This window comes from Otolemur garnettii, unplaced genomic scaffold, assembly GCF_000181295.1.
Source record: "Otolemur garnettii isolate 467f Iridium unplaced genomic scaffold, OtoGar3 scaffold00012, whole genome shotgun sequence".
Lineage (NCBI taxonomy): Eukaryota > Metazoa > Chordata > Mammalia > Primates > Galagidae > Otolemur > Otolemur garnettii.
This window is the reverse complement of record NW_003852407.1, coordinates 28,575,497-28,581,652: the sequence shown is the minus strand read 5'-3', so window position 1 is coordinate 28,581,652 and position 6,156 is coordinate 28,575,497.

Sequence of the window (6,156 nt, the reverse complement as noted above, 5' to 3'; positions counted from 1 at the left end):
CTAATCATGCTCACATCTGGCCAGGAGAGGAGGGGAACTTAAGGAGAATAGACAGAGGTTGCCAAATTATATATTTACATTTTAAGAAAGAAAAAAACTGTATTAGAATTGTAAGACTCAATATATACTTATAGTGTTTGTTATCTTGTATATTGTATCTTTTATCTCTTTGCAGAAGTCAAATGTGACTTGAGTATTAATTTTAATATAGTTTTCTCCTTACTTAAAATGTGTATACACATTTTTGGCACTCCCTGTATTTATCAGGTTGTACAAGTGGTTCACCCCAAAACAGTAACTATTAATATGTTGACATTTTCCTTTTGATTTTTTTTCCTGTGTATGTTTTAACCTCTGAGTGTGTGTAATTTTGAATGTAACATTTTTACAAACTTAAAGTAAGCATTATTCCATTATGTAAAAGCTGAGAAGAGATTATAACAATACCTGCCATTTATTGAGCACCTACTATTTGCCAGGTTAGTGTCCTATATGTCTTTGAGACATTATTCCCCCATCTCACCATGATCCTATACATTGCTATCATTCCCTCTATTTCTACATGAATGAACTAAGGGAAAACTGAGGATAGATGAGGGTAAGCTATTTGCCCAAGGACACAGGTTTGGCCAGAACAAAAAGCCAGGACCGTATATTCAGCTGAGGAGTCTGCAGAGCTCATGCCACTGCCCCGGCTGGGTCTAGCAGCCTTGGGCCTGTGTAGATAGATAGTTTGACAAACAGTAAAGCTGGAAAAATTCCACAGAGCAAACTGCGGAAATTCCCATGATTCCCTGCCAATTAGACAGACAGACCGAGGAGGAAAACAGCCAGACGTGCTCTACTCAGAAGGGAAAAGGGGAGCGTTAAGCTAATGTTTTTCTGGGGCAGCCAAAGCTTGATAAATGTCATTCTTCTAAAGCACCCGTGACTACACAGCCTACCTCAGGAGAGAGTGGAAGGAGGTGGTGGACAGGAGCCCAAGTCTGAGGGAGACTGGAGCAGAACAGCCTCCCTTACAGGCGTTCCTCAGAGACATTTGACAAATAGTCTTGGGTCACCTTCCTGGTCCTTGGCCTGATGACAATGGCAACAACAGCCATCATCACAGCCGCAGCAACAGCAACAGCCAACACTTACGCACTGCCTGCCTGTGCCAAGCAGTGTTTGAAATGGTTCTACAAACTCATTTAATTCTCACGGTGCCGACTGAGAGGTGGCAGTAACTGTGACAAAATGAAACAATAATTCCTAAATAGGGCAGTGTTGCTGGAAGCAAGAACTTGATCTCCAAATATTGGCATAAATTTTTAAAATTGATCACATGGCTGAAGTCACATGCATCCCCGTGATGGTGATATGAGGGGGCGTAAGAAATGATGACCCCACGTTTCTGACATGTGACCACACTGGCACAATTTCCACCTGACAGAGGCCAGTGGTAAGTCCCAGTCTGTGCAGGCTGACAAGCAGCCATGGTATTAATATTTATTGCCCCATTTAATGCTTGCAGCCTGGATGGCAATTCTGAGTGATCTTTAACTGGAACACAGATAAATTGCTGATCTTGAGGCAGAGGTCAGGCTTGTGGATACGTGTGTACTTCCACTACTGAGTGGGGGACACTGGTCCATGGAATGCTACAAATCTTATCTTCTGTATTTATGACCCAAGTCCACACAAGTGCAGACTCTTAGCAATATGCTCCTTGCCCTGAAGAAAATAATTATGCAAAAAGAGAGCAAAGGAACAAGCAGAAGTGCTCTTTCAGCCTCACCTGTCTTCTCAGAGAAAATAGGAAGACATTTTCTACCCACTGGGAGCAACATTTTGAAAAACAAAATCTATTTCCAAATAGAAGTTGACCCATAGTTAGTCCCATTTGGGGGGATATTAAACATTATGTGTTTTCCCCACTTAACAAATGAGAGGCTTAGTGGCTTAATCTCGCTTACAAAACAGAAAGTCAGTTCTAGAAGGTCTTTGACCCCCAGATCACACTTATTCAGCTAAAGTTGTGTGGAAGATTGAGCAATGGCCTATCTTACTTTGGTACTATTCTAGGCAACCAGTACAGATCATTGGCACCAGAATTCCATCAGGACCAGAATTTCACTCAAACCTCAATCCTTATGTATCCCTCTTAATGCTCTAGAAGAGTGATTTGCACTCCAGAAGATCACTTACTATGAGAACTACCCATGTCAGGATCTCAAGGAAGGGGAAAGTCTGAAAATCCAAGTAGATTTCATGATGCAATTTTATACATGAAGAAAGGAAAGCAAAAGCCTATTGGCTTCACACATAAAAATAAGTAATCGAACTCAAAATCACTTTGAGGATAGTAGGACATTTTTGTTTTTCCAAAAGGGATAGTTTCTGATTTGAGAAATATTGCTATAAACTTTAAACTTGCAAGTCTAGATTGAATACTTGGTGTGTAGGAAGCTGGGAGATTAGGCGGGCATGCTTTGGAGCCAGACTGTCTGGGTTCAAATCCTGGCTCTACTGTCCATGACACTGGCAAATTGCCTTAAACTTTCTAAACCTCCATTTCCTCATTTGTAAAGTAGAAATGTTGTAATAAGACCTCATTATAAGGTGTCCTGGGAATTGAAAGATATAATTTATATTAAGTAGAAAAGTGTTAGACACATAGGAAATGCTCAATGATTGTAGCTATTATTTTTAAACACCATCCTTTGATTTGCTACTTTTTCCTTGTTCTTTTAAATCTTTCTAGGAACTTCAAGTTCTTGGCACTTCAAATTCTCACTTTCTTTGTTTTTTTTTTTCCCCAGCAACAAGGTCTCATTTCTCACTGTGTTGCCGAGGCTGGAGTGCAGTGGCTATTCTCAGGCACAGGCACACTCCTGATTAGCAGGTGAGTATTGACCTGCTCTGTGTCTGCCATAGGCCTAGTCACCCCTCCTTAGTCAACCTGGTGGTGGCTGGCTCCTGGGAGGTCAGTACTGATGGCAGATTTAGTGTAGACACCCAATAAGCACAGTGCCTTATAGCCCAGAATGCCTAGGCTCACCTAATCCTCCCACCTTGGCCTCCTGAGTAGATGGAACTATAGGTGCACACCACTATGCCCAGATATCGTTCTATGAATGTGTAAAGATAGTGAAGTTCATCAGGCCTAGTTCTGGTGATATAACAATGCACCTTATCTTCTTACCTTTCCTATTTTGAAACCCCCAAAATGTTCAGTTCAGTCCACCCACCATGGAGTAGATACTGTTAGTTGCCTACCCAACATGCATCCAATCCCACATCCTTTTTAATGGGACCCCTAAGCATCTTCCCATTGCCATGTACATCAGAGGAAACTGAACCTCATCCCTGGCTGTAGAGGATAGATCCTGAGTAGTTCAAGCTAGTAGGGTAATTCTATTTCCCATGCTGATTTATTTAGTTTAGAAACAGACATGTAACATGCTGAGAAGCCATTGGGATCTTCTACTTTCTTCACTCCTAAGAAAGATATATTGGAAGGAATGCCATTTCTTCCTTTTGCCTTGTCACTGAAGTGATACCTAGAACTGCTGCTGCCATCTTGACACTGAGGACAGAGCATGTGAGGGCAATGCTGGTCCAGCGAGGTGGCATAGAGGGTCATGAACCTGGGTCCTTGATGACATGTTGAGCCGCTGGCCAGGCCAGCACAGAGCCTGTGCTACCACTAGCTCGATTCTTACTTGAGGTCACAGCTGTCTAACTGTTAAAGCCAGCTAGAGGTGGGAGTCTTTATTATTCATAGCCAAAAGGGTACTAATACATAGAATATAAAGTTCACATTAAATTATTTTAAAATAAACCAGAAGAAATCTTTTATGGTCTTAATATTAGCTTTCATTTCCCTCAACAACCGCCTCCGTTTACATCAACTCTAGAGTAATCCTATCAGCTCTACTTCCAAAGTGTCTGAACCCAAACACTTCACCCCATCTTCCTGCTGTCATGCAAGCCCCAGCCACCACCACTTCCTCCTGTACCACACCAGTAGCCTCCTAGCTAAACTACCTGCTTTCATGCTTGCCCTGGCTCCTGCTATCTATTCTTTATGTAAATTAAGATAAAATCTACAAAACATAAAATTCACATTTAATCACTTTAAGGCATGTGATTCAGTGGTTGGTAGTATATTACCAGTCTTACGCAGCCTTCGTCACTGTCTACTTCTAGTCCTTATCCTCACCCCAGAAAGAAACTCCTGCCCAGTAAATGGTCACTTCCCCTATCCTCCTTTCTCCAGCCCCTGGCAATTACTGATATAATCTATTCTGAGCACAGCAGCTGGAGTGGTATTTTTCAAAGATAAATCAGAGCATGGCTTTTCCCTGCTTACAGCCCTCCAATGACTTTTTTTTTTTTTTTTTTTTTTTGAGACAGAGCCTCAAGCTATCCCCCTGGGTAGAGTGCCATGGCATCACGCTCACAGGAACCTCCAACTCCTGGGCTCAAGCGAGTCTCCTGCCTCAGCCTCCCAAGTAGCTGGGACTACAGGCGCCTGCCACAACGCCTGGCCATTTTTTGGTTGCAGCCATCATTGTTGTTTGGCGGGCCCGGGCTGGGGATTCGAACCCGCCACCTTAGGTGTATGTGGCTGGCGCCTTAGCCACCTGAGCTACAGGCGCCGAGCCCCTCCAATGACTTTGAATAACATTTAAATTCCTTAGCCTACTCTAGCAGACCATTTAGGGCGGAATCCTTATCTACCTCTCCTGTTTCATCTTGTCCCATTCTCCCACTTGCTTGCCAGGTTTGGCCACACAGGACTTCTATGTGTCTCAAGAACACACCTGTTCACCTCTCCGTCAGAGCCCTTCTCACCGGCCCTCAGTCCCCAGAGGCTCTTTCCTACCTGGCAGATTGGTACCTTCTGAGCCTTCAAATTGCCCCTCAGCTGTTCCCTCCTCAGGGAGGCTTCCCTGACCAAGGCAGTGTCAACCCTTTTAATTCCCCTTGTCACATTTATCACTGTCTGAAATTACGATGCTCACATTCATTTTTAAAAATTAACTCAAGCTCACAGTTTATTCAGGCTCCCTTGGTTTTTGCCTACTGTCCGTATCCCTCCCAGGTCTATCCAGGACACCACATTCTATCCTGCTGCCATGTCTATGACACTTTCTCAAACTTCCTTTGGTTTTGATGACCTTGAGGAGTATTTTGTGGGGTTCTCCCCAATGGGAATTTGTCTGATGTTTTACTCATGACTAGACCTCAGCTGTGAGGTCATGGAGGACAGAGCACAGAGCTTAAGTGCCATTTCATTCCATCTTACCAAGGGTTTACATTCTTTTTTCCTTTATTAATTGCTCATCTCCCACTGTCAGAATGTTAAACTCCATGAAAGTAGGAACGTCATTTTGCTTTAAACCCAGAATCTAGAAAAATGTACAGCTCAGAGTAAGCCTCATTAATTATTAGTTGATTGAAACAATAAACTAGGTAAAATAGTCCAATACACTGCCTACTATTTTCTCAGGTGGAATGAAATATGGGTCAAGAAGATCGTTGAACATAGGTCAAAGGCACTAAAACCCTTTCAAATAATCTGGCATTTCCGTGAGATAAATCTAAATCCTCATGCAAATAAATAATTAACCCAAGGCCAATGGCACATTCAAAATCATTAATGAAAATTGATTGTCCTTCTCTGTAGGGCTGCATATCTCTGCAGCACCACAATACCATTTGCAGACTCAGCCGCGATTTATTGTGTTTTAATTCATTTCTACCCAGGGTCTTCTTTTTCCTGAATGGTACAAGTCTTTGTGAATGTTTTTTTCTTTTTAAATGTTTGGCTTGGTTGGCCTATGTGTGAAGAGGGTGTGGGGTGACCTCAGTGGGGAAGCTTTGGAAGGTAGCAAGTCCCCTCAGCACAAGGTGCTAAGGCAGGAGGAGAAGCCAGGCTTGCCTGGAAGACGAGGCGGGGGGTGACCGAGCCCTGGGCTACACGAAGGTCTCTGCCAACTGACTTCATGGTGTAGGGAGTAGGAGGAGGAGCCTGCTGGCAGCCCGCTAAATGCCTTTCCAGGAACATGGTGGAAACTGATTAAATATATATGCAATCACATGAATTGATAGAGGGAACCTGGGGGACGTCTCCAGCCATTAGGACACCAAACACCAGTGGGAGCTCCC